Here is an 11419-nt window from a genome sequence, read left to right as displayed (position 1 = left end):
GTGGCAGGACGGTTTTGGGGCTGCTATAATTGAGGGGTGCGGTTCGTCACTGCTTTGGTTACGCCATAGTGGTGGCTGCTGCTGGCGCTGCTGCTTTGGTGGTGGAAACTGCTGCTTTGGCTGGGCCATTGCGGTGGGTGGAGGTTGTTTTTTGAGGGAGGATGGGTGGTTTGGGGGTAGGAGTAGGACGGCTAGGGTGATTTTTGGGGTTGGGAGGGGACGACTGATCGTTTTCGGGGGTTAAGGGAGACGGTCGGCCGTTTTCCGACTAGCTGGGGGTTGGCCGTGGCGTTTCACGGTGGCGGGAGGGGAGGACGTTGTGGCTGTTAGGGTTTTAATTTTTTTATTTTTATGTTATTTTTATTTTATTTTACTTTTAAATTATAGACCAATCACGTGCTGACACGTGTATTGGTAACCTATTACAACAAGTCATTGACTTGGTGTTGACCGGTTGGGTCTATTAGAAGCAAACTCATGTAATAGTTAGGATTGTTAAAAAATAAACCTTAGTTGGGATTTTTAGAAGTAAATCGGCAATAGTTGGGATTATTAAATTGTATTTTTCCTACATTAAAATCATAATAGAGTATTAAAATCCACTCTTAACAAATTTCCAGCAATGTATACTATTTTAAAACCTTTCATAATTTAATTAAAGTAAGCTGAAATTATATTTAAAACACCATAATTAAGTCCCAATTAATGGGTAATTAAAAATTCCTTCAAGAACACAATATTAGGTGTTCTACATAAAATTTCAGCACTTTATTTTAATAAAAACTTGCTGTAATTTAACCTTAAAACACTTTAATTGAAGATCTAAACAATAATACATCATATACTTTCAATAATCCATAAATCAAGAACCTAGGGTTTCAAAAATTGGGGCTTTTTAATTAAAAATCAAATCTGAAAATTAATTAACATAATTACTATAATCAAAGATCAAAATTAAATCCCTAAACTCATAAACTACAATTAGATTAAAGCATAGATTAAAATTAAACAAGAAAGATTATTATTAATTTTTTTTTTATTTTTTTTTTCGGGAAACACAACCGGCAGCAGCAGCCACCACGGCACGGCTGGGCTACTGCCGCCTGTGTCGCCGCGGCTGCTGGCCATGCGCTGGCGGTGCGTGGTGGTGTGCGGTGGTGGTCCGGCCACGTGTGGTGGCCGTGCTAAAGGGGAAGGGGAAGAGCGAGGAAGAAAAACAAGAAAGAAAATTAAGGAGAAAAGGGGAAGAAGTTTACCTTGGGTTTTCTCCACTCTGGGCAAAGTTGATTTGCCTCATAAGTGGGATATTTATACCCCTTCTCTACTAACCCTTTTTCCCTAAAATTTCCTCTTTTAGTTTTTCCTAATCCCGTCCCTAATGAAACTAGTTAAAATTAAACTTTCTTAAAATAAAACCCCAACCTTTATTAATCCTCTTTTATGTTCTATATTATTTTTTCAACTTATGTTATTGATTTTTCTTATGTTCTAAATTTTCTCTGTTTATGTTATAAAATTTTTCATATGTTCTAAATTTTTTCTGCTTATGTTCTAAAAATTTTCATACGTTCTAATTTTTTTTTTCTATGTTCTAATTTTTTTTTTCAATGTTCTAAATTTTTTTTCTATATTCTAAATATGAACTACTCAAAATTACAGAAATGCCATTACTAAAGGATCATTTTAGATGGTTAGATTAATTTTAATAAAGGGCTTAGATTGGTTCTTATATAAGATTGGGTTTTTATATAGAGGAGGGTTCTTACATGAGCCTTCCTATATTCTTTCTGTTGATTATTTTCTATGCTCGGTCGTCTCATGCTTGTTGTATATTATTTTTGCTCAAACTTTGATCATCATAAATATTATCATGCTTCCGTCAATTAAAGAGTTTACAATTTCCACTTACTCTTGATTCTCAAATCATTCTCAAATCATCAACCAATCAATAACTATATACTAAAAGACACACCAGCAATGACACGTGTCATGTTTTGGTGTGTCCTTAGTTTTTTTTTTTAAAGAAAAATTATTATGGAAACAAATCTTATACGTTACATAAAAAAGATACGGCGTAGAAAATTTATATTTATATAAAATTATAAAAGATTTTATGTATATTTCTTTAATATATTCTCAACTATATAAACATAAGTATGATACAATAAGATATATATATATATATATATATATATATATATATATATATATGTATATATATATATATATATATATATATATATATATATATATATATATATATATATAAAATTCGTGTCATATATTACAAGAATTCTATTTTTTATTATTTTAATTTATTAGAAGCTCAGTAGTCTGAATATCAAATATTAAAAATTATTTAAATTAAAAGATTTGAGGTATTCTTCCACAAAAATTTTTTAAAAAATAACTACTATAAATTTAAGCAACAAAAAAATAAAAAAAGTCACATTTTTCTCATAATTTAAAACATACATGGTGTAATGTCCAACGCTACAAAATCGATACTAATGCAATCTTTAGTGAAATAAAATATATATGAAAAAAATATGCACATTAACAATGCGTAGTTTCAAATGGCCCAATCATCGATCACCTTTTATATATACCCGGGTGATAGAGGTAGGTGTATAGGTGTACCCAAGGTAATTTTTTTGCTTATTTAATAGATTTTTTCTTCTTATTTTAAGGGTTAAAAATGAGCAAAAAAGAAATTAAAAAATATATTGGCTAACATATATACTCTTTCATAAACTCATCATAATATTTTGGACAAAATTATATTGTATAATTAAACGTACTGTTAATATAAAACAATTACTAAAAGTTATCGTGCATGGCACGGGACCTAACCTAGTTTTGTAGCCTAATTCTTCCACCAAACTTTCTATTTTGACAATCACTGTATGAGCCCACTTATCTTTTTAATATCCTGCGTGTGAATTCCAAGTCGTGATTCGAAAGACCGCAATACTTTACCTTGCTCTATACTTCGTATCTATTGAATTGTTTCTGAAAAATAATCACACGGAACTTATTTTGGAGTTTTTTGTATTATATATCTTATTATTATGTATGAATTGTATGATTTATTATTTGTAATCTTGTACATGTATATAATTGATTATTACATGGTATTATATGGTTTGATTGGTATTGAATATTGTATTATTTTTGTTGTATTATATGATTTAATTGTCGAATTGATTATGGCGTTATTCGTGTTAGGGTTTTTTATGTTGTTATTTTAGGGAGTATTGTTATATTGAGGTTTTAGGATTACTAATGCAGAGTATTATTTTAGGTTGAGAATTGATTACATTTGGGTTACTACTATGATTGCCGTATAAGAGTTGAGATATACTACGATTGAATTGAGTTCGAATTATTATATTACTACCTCCGGTCCAAGTTAGTTGCAACTTTGGAATATTTTATATCTCATAAATAATACCCCAAAGTTGCAACTAACTTGGATCGGAGGTAGTATTTGGGAATCTGTGCAATTGTTGAGGTATTATTTATTATCATGTGAAAGATTATTCGATCGATGTATGAGATCAAAAGGCTGAGAATTAATGTATTGTTCTTGGTTTGAGGCTCGGCGTTATATACCTTAGTCCTTGGCATGTTGGTAAGAGGATGATGATCATGAGCTAAGAATGAGGTACAATCTTTATTTATATTTTTCTATGGTTCCCTACAGTGGAAATTGGCCCGTATGTGGTCTGGTTCAAGGTGTTTTCTGGTTATTGAGAGTATTCAAGCTTTTATACTTGTTGGTTTGTTATTCGAATTACTCATGCCCAAGGCTAGGTGTAGAACAATGAGCATGGCACAATTATGGGATAAAGAGTTGAGTTAAGGTTCGTATAATTATTCGAGGTTGAGTTGATAAAGGTTATTTTCAGAGTACAACGTGCAATGTAGTTTCAAACTACATTGTTTAATTGAGCTAGTAATATAGATTATTCAATTATTCTCTGTATTCTGATATGTGGTGATTACTCAGCTTTTTGCTGACGTGTGTATTTTTATTGTGCTACTTGTGTTTGCGGCCATGTCTTTTACTTATGGTGGCCCTGCGACGATCTATTTTGGAATTTGTCCTTAATGGTGAGCAGACAAGATTGTTTTAGCAGGTTGATCAAGTGATCGTAGCTAAAGGAGCTCAAGTGTTTCGACTAGTTTGTTATAGAAAGTTTTTAAAGTTGTATAAATAGCTCACTTAGATTATTGGATTGTAATTATTGGGATTTATAAGCCTTAGCACTTGACAGATTGTCGAGTGTGGCGGTAATACCTCCGATTTAGGTGTATGCTTCCGCAATTTATTTAAAGGTTGTTTATTTTTCCTTTATTTATTGTTTATTATTAGCTAGTAAATCGGGGGGGGGGGGGGGGGGTGTTACAGGCGATTGGTTTTTAATCTGATGAAGCATCTTGCCGTTTGGTCGAGTATGTTCATATTGATGTTATGCTTTAAAAATTTTTAAAGCTTTTAAATTTTTCTACATGTATTCATTTTTGGCTAAGTATTTTTAACCTATATATCATGTGAATGTCCTTGCCCCTGGACGGATGTCGGTTGGTTTCAGCCGAGTGGAGTGATTGACTTTGAAATTGTTGATACTGAAGAGTATGTATGGTTTCTAAGTCAACCAATCACTATGGTGATTGCCCCAAACCAAGCGACAGGCGACCATGTAGAGCAGACGGTTTCTTGCATGCATCCCTCCATAGGCCTCATTTAATATAGGTAAGCTGCTAAGTTTTTTTACTTAGCTTATTTGTTTAAAAGAATATTCCGCCTGCCTTGCCCTAGAGCATGAACAGGCGCATCCGGCCAAAGGCCTCGTTTAATATAAATAAGCTGCTAAGTATTTTAACTTAGCTTTTTGCTAAAAAGGAATTGTCCGCCTGTCTTGCCCCAGAGGAAGAACTGGCAGTACGGTAAGGTAGCCTCTATTATGAAACAGTAGCCGTTTTCCGCCTGTGCTAGAACAGTCGGAAAACTCAACGCTTTTAGATTTCAAGTTAGATTAAATCAAATGACTGCAAGCGCTGCCTTAGCGCATTCGGTAGGGCCACTTGTTGTATTCGTAGAGCGATGTGCCACCCAATGGGAGATGCTTCTCCTCGACAAATTCGCTCGAATGGACGTCGCCGGTGATCTGACTCATGTTGGAGCAGACGGTCATACTCATGTTGGAGCAGAGTGTAGCCATTGGCCTCTATTGATTATTAATATCCGGCCATTGGCCTATTTTAAAATGTGGTTTGCCGTTAAGTATTCATGACTTTACTTAAAAAACTTAGTGATTAAGGTCGACTGCCTTGGTGCAGTCGGCACCTTCTAATGGGTTAAGGGCGTCTGCTGTTGGGGAAGAAGCTCATTAAGCAATGGAGCCGTCTGCACATTCTGCAGGCGGTGTTAAAAGATAAAGCCTGGCTCGCCGGTTCATTGGACAGGCGGATCCTTTACAATATATACTTAAAAAGACAAATTTGGAAATGAAGGCATATTCTCATTAACAAAATTGAGAGATTTACAAAAATTCTTAGAAGTAATACTTTTTTAAGTTGTCTACATTCCAAGTTCTAGGCAGCTGCCTGCAGTTTGGTTCTTCCAGGCGGTAGGTGTCGTCTCTTACTTCTTCATAGATTTGGTAGGGGTCTTCCCAATTTGTGGTAAGCTTTCCCTGCTCATTCGCCCTACCGTCTGCCTCCATTTTCCGTAACACAAAGTCCCCCACTTTCAGAGGGCGCTTGTGTACTCTTTTGTTATAAGTGTAGGAGATTATAGGTACTAATTGCGGAATAAACACGAATCACATTCATAAAGCACCTAGCCAAGGACCTCATGCATAACACATAAAGAAGTAAGAATTATACCTTTGAAGCGTGATTCCACTAGTGATCGAGCAAGAACAAGGGAGATAAAGAACCTCAAACGTGATTCCTCTACTAGGTCCACGGGCACGGATTAAGACCTCCACTAATGCTAGTTAGTCGCGATAGAACTCTTCAATTGACCTTCTACGGAGAAGTATGAACAATGAACTAGTCAAGAATCACCACGCAACACCACGAGCGCCACTAGGGGTGGCCGGCCGTGGGTATGAGGGGAGAGAGAGGGGGTGCCGTGAGTTTGAGAGGAGGGTTAGGGCTTTGGATGTTGGTTGCTTAGATTCACAATTGACTATAAGTTAATTGTGACTTAATTAATCAACCCTAGGCATGACTATTATTTATAGATCATATCTCTGAATAAAAGTCCATGTCAAAGCCCAACTCCTAATTAATCCCAATCAAACTACACTAGCCCAATCATACTCATGACTAGTTAAATGCTCATGAGACCCATTAATGATGGGCCTCTAACTTGCTTAACCCATTACCCTTATGTGTGACCTTATAGGATCTATTCTAATGGGCTTTGGATCATTTGAGTAGTCCAAAGATCATCTCTCATAGTCTAGCAACAGAGGATGACGCCCCAAGAGAATGAACTTATTATCTCCATAATAGTGATCCTAGATATATCTAGTAATTGCACTTATCGAAGACACAACTCCTTCAATCTCCCACTTGTCTGAGACAAGTGCGCAATATTCAAATTCCTTAAGTCATTTGTGTCGATTTGATAATATGATTGCATCTTATGTAATCATCATTAATCTACAAATATTTTTCTGAAATCTTAGTTAGAATTACAAAACAAATGGTTACTATGTAACATATTTGAGCACGACCATGCATTTTCTGAATTCTCCCTCTTATAGAGGCCAAAATAAGACACATTCCTAATTAAATAGGTAGACTCTGATATAACCAGGAAACACCCTTTATAATCTCCAGTTACGGGTAGACGTTTGAATGCACCACAGTTATATCATCCATCGAATGAGATCAATGTTCCACTCATGTCAAAGGAATCCACTAATATATCCGGAAGCTCTATACTTGAACTTCAAAGTCGGTCTATAGTTCGATCATGCATCATTCATGCATATCCATGTGATTAACCGAGCATCGCTCCTATAGCCCATGAAACTGCGCTATCCAATCAATGTTAACATGCTAGTCCAATTTAAGAAATCATTTATGTCCAGTTTAATGATCTCAAACTAGGAACTTAAATAATATATGAATTTAATTCACCTGTGGGGTTTCATTCAAAAGGTCATCAACCTAGTGAGCCCATCAATTCATAATTATTTAATATTGAAACCACGATTAAATAAGAGAAATGATAAATTTCTGATTAAACATAATACTGAAAATGAATGTATTACATATGTAACTAATTTTCTCCAAAACAAATACAACTTCTAATTACATCATTTGCTTCAATCCAGTTGCACTAGTATGCTTCTCATGCTTAGGCAATGGAAGGGGTTTAAGCGGATCATCAATGTTCTCATCCGATCCGTATGAATTTTTCACATCTTGACATCTCCTCTGTCAATGATCTCTCGAATGAGGTGATACTTCCTCTCTACATGTTTGGATTTGAAATGTGATCTAGGCTCCTTTGATTGAGCAATGGCGCCATTATTGTCACTGTACAACTCGATTCCCTTTTGAGCACTTGGTATGATGTCCAGCTCAGTTAGGAACTTCTTTATCCAAACTTCTTCCTTAGCCTCTTTGACAGCAGCCAAATACTCTGATTCTGTTGTAGAGTCTGCATCAATGCTTTACTTCGAACTCTTCCAGCTCACTGCTCCTCCATTAAAACAAAAATGTACCCAGATTGTGATATAAAGTCATCTCTGTCTGTTTGGAAACTCGCATTCGTATAACCTTTGACAACCAACTCATTTAATCCCCCACATTTTAACTTAATTATAATTTAATTATATGTTATTCTTGTAATTATATTTATGGTAATTTTATTAAATAAATTATTTTATGGAAGGATTTAAAATAAAGTAGTGTTTTTTTTAATTGATTTACAAATAATCCTAGTCTGTTTAGGAATACCACTCCTAATTTAATTAGGAAATTAAAGCCCAAAATAAAAACCCTTATACCCCTCCTCCCTCAATTCTCACGTACAAAAAAAAAAAAACTTTCACTCTCTTTTCCTCCTACTGTTTCACGAAGAGAAGAAGGAAAAAAAAAAAAAAAACCTGCTGCTACAGTGCTGCCGCCAGCAGCACCACCGTCCCAGCCGCCGTCCACTGCCCAGCCGAACCACCACTGCAGTTTGCCTCTTCCTCCTTTCTTCTTCCCCTTATTTCTCCTTCTCTTATTCTTGTTATTTTTAATTAAAGTTTTAATCTTTATTGAAATTTTGTTTATGAATTATTATTATTATGGTTTGATATTATACTTGGGTTATAAAAGTTTATAAATTTATGAGTTTCATCATGTTTAATTTATTTAATAAATTTTCAGATTTGGTTTAATTAAAAATTTAGGGTTTAAATGTTGATTTTTCATGGTTTTAGGGTTTAAAACGTACTAATTAAGTTATCTAATTATATTATATGTAAATTATGTTTAAGTTCAATTATTTTGATTATTAATAAATTTTCAGATTTTGTATCTTCTATTTTGAAGCCTCTAATTGCGTTGAATTGATGTATTTTTGGGTTTTTAACACACTAAATTGCTATATGATGGCTTTTTCAAATAATTATGCTTATGGGATTATTTTATATGCTTAAACCAAATTTTCAGATTTATTTTACCACTTTAAAGTTGCTGTAATTTATTATTAAACACTATATTTTCATGATTTTAACACCTAAACTTGTAGTTGGGATGTTACACTATTAGTTTTGGCTAATTGGATTAATTTAAGGACTTTATTTTAATGGTTTGAGAGGTTTTTAAATACTTTAGTATTGCTGTAATTTTAATTGCTTTGGTATTGATTTATTCTTTATTATTTGGTTTAGGAGAGGACTTTGTAGAAGGTGATTTCTAGTCTTTAAAGTGGCCAATCGAATTGTTTACTCAAGGTACGTACAAGTTACAAAACCTTGCCTTTAGGTGCATGTTTAAGGATGGATCGAGAACTTAGTATCATGTCTAGGGATGACTGGGTGAAATTGTTTGGTTATACATTGTGAATTTCATTTGATGTGCACTATTTCTTATTGCAATTATTGGTTATGTACTAATTATGCAAGGTGTGCTTAGAGGCAAAGGTATGTGATTGGTGAAACGATTTAATTATTACTCATTCATGATTTAATGGAATAGGATGAGTAAAAGAATGGTTCATGTCTTATAAGACAAGGTTAAGAGTTTGGGGTGCCTTATGCACTCAAGGTGTTTATACACCGAGGTAGTAAAGGAATAAATAATAAATGTTGCTTGCCACTAATAAATCAAGAATTGAAATTGAAAAGTTGTTTTACTTGATTGAATTGATATTGGATTGATTGAATTGTTATGCATGTGAGTCATCACCAAGTCTAAACTTGTAAATCACGTAAAGTGCAAGATGGATGAGCAATAAAACTCTGGATTGGTGCACTTCTAGAGTAATGACAATCAGGGGTTGGGGTACATGGGGTATTAGCCGTGTACTTTTCTCGAGGCCGTCTGATCTACGAGTCTCTTATTTCAAATATTTTTCAAAACTAGGAGTTAGGTGAGATCTCATACTAACTACGGTCACGGAGTCGCGCCCGTGGTCGTTGAATGTTTATTGATGTTTCCGAAAGGAGGCATGGGGTTTTTCTTTATTGATGTTCCAAATGGGACATGGGCTGGACAACCTTGTCTATTGCTAAATCCAATGAATAAATTGAAATGAGTTAGCTACTATTAGCTAGTGGAGTCTTAACAAATTAAATAATCGAGTCGTGTGTTGAGTTTGTGATTTAATGATGCGTATGATTGATTATTAGTAGCATGTTAAGTACTTCCTTATTTTACTATGCAGCTTGTATGTACTCAGCTTTGCTGATTGCGTGCTTTTGTGTGTGTGTTCTTCTTTGGTCATGGCCTTCGCCTTTCAATGACCCTGTGACGATCCAATTTTTACACTTGTAATATTGGGGAGCAGAATAACCGCAGGTTCTCTCACATGCAGCATTCATCAGGGTTGTGGGATCTTGAGTAGAGAGTTGGTTGCTTATTTTTCGTGTTTCTTGCAAGTTTGATTTTATTTTGACTCGATTTTATTTGACACTATTTCTCTGGGTTTAAGTTTGTTTTTAACACTGAATTTTAATTACTTACTATTACTTTTGGGTTTTGAATAAGGGCCTTAAAGGTTCCAACTTGTAATACTTATTTTGATTTAAATGCTTTGCTTTGAGGTTTATTTAAAACTGTTTTGGTTTTTCCGCTGCTAATTTCTGAGGTAGCCTTAACGTTTGAACACGTGGCGGTAGCACACCAGTAATTCTCTTGGATTTGTTCAGGTCATTTACAGGTTTTTAAGAGAGAATTATTGGGGTGTTACAACTCATCTTCGCCACCATACACTAGAAACATTTCTTTCATTCTTCTCAAGTACTTAAGGATGTTCTTGGCAGCTGTCCAGTGTGCTTCGCCTGGATTTGCATGAAACCTGCTACACATGCTTAAAGCATATGCAACATCCGGCCTTGTACAAATCATTGCATACATAATCGATCCTACTGCAGAAGCATAAGGAATGATAGCCATACGTCTCATCTTATCTGGCATAACCGGGCATTGAGATTTACTAAGCGTAATGCCATGGGACATGGGGAGAAAACCTCTCTTGGAGTTTGTCACCTCAAACCTGTCAAGAACCTTATTAATGTAAGTCTCTTGACTTAGTCCAATCATCTGTCTCGATGGATCTTGATTCCCAAAATGTATTCGGCGTCACCCAAGCCTTTCATGGAAAAACAACTCTTCAACCATTCCTTGACTGACTCAAGCATTGGTATGTCATTTCCCATGAGTAGTATGTCATCCACATACAAGACTAAGAAAACCACGCTGCTCCCACTAGACTTCTTGTATACGCAAGGTTCCTCTTCACTTTTGAGAAAATCAAACCTTTTGATTGCTTCATCAAAACAAAGATTCCAACTCCTGGATGCCTGCTTCAATTCATAAATGGATTTCTCAAGCTTGCATAGCTTTCTAGGATTTTCTAGATCTTCAAAACCCTCAGGTTGTGTCATGTACACTTCCTCCGTCAAGAACCCATTCAAGAAGGCGGTTTTGACATCCATCTGCCAAATTTCGTAGTAAAAAAATGCAGCAATCGCTAAAAGAATCCGAATTGACTTAAGCATTGCTACTGGGGAAAAGGTTTCATCATAGTCAATACCATGAATCTGTCTGTACCCTTTTGCAACCAATCTTTCTTTATAGATGTAGCCATTTCCATCCTTATCTATTTTAATCTTGTAGACCCATTTGCAACCAATGGATTTTACCCCATTAGGCAAGTCTATTAAGGTCCACACTT

The 11419-nt window shown here is 35.0% G+C and overlaps 1 long non-coding RNA gene across 1 annotated transcript; it reads left to right on the top strand.

Annotated features, from left to right (window-relative positions):
- The first annotated feature begins 8809 nt into the window (after positions 1-8809).
- LOC145600078 (uncharacterized) lies at positions 8810-10313 on the top strand. The gene is made up of 2 exons (XR_014104235.1): positions 8810-8975; positions 10031-10313. It is a non-coding gene; the product is annotated as an uncharacterized LOC145600078 (long non-coding RNA).
- Positions 10314-11419: the final 1106 nt, after the last annotated feature.

The sequence above is a fragment of the Chenopodium album genome, chromosome 21 (genome assembly GCF_948465745.1).
Source record: "Chenopodium album chromosome 21, dcCheAlbu1.1, whole genome shotgun sequence".
Taxonomy (NCBI): domain Eukaryota; kingdom Viridiplantae; phylum Streptophyta; class Magnoliopsida; order Caryophyllales; family Amaranthaceae; genus Chenopodium; species Chenopodium album.
The sequence above is the reverse complement of the archived record's forward strand: the minus strand, read 5'-3'. Positions and strand labels throughout refer to the sequence as shown.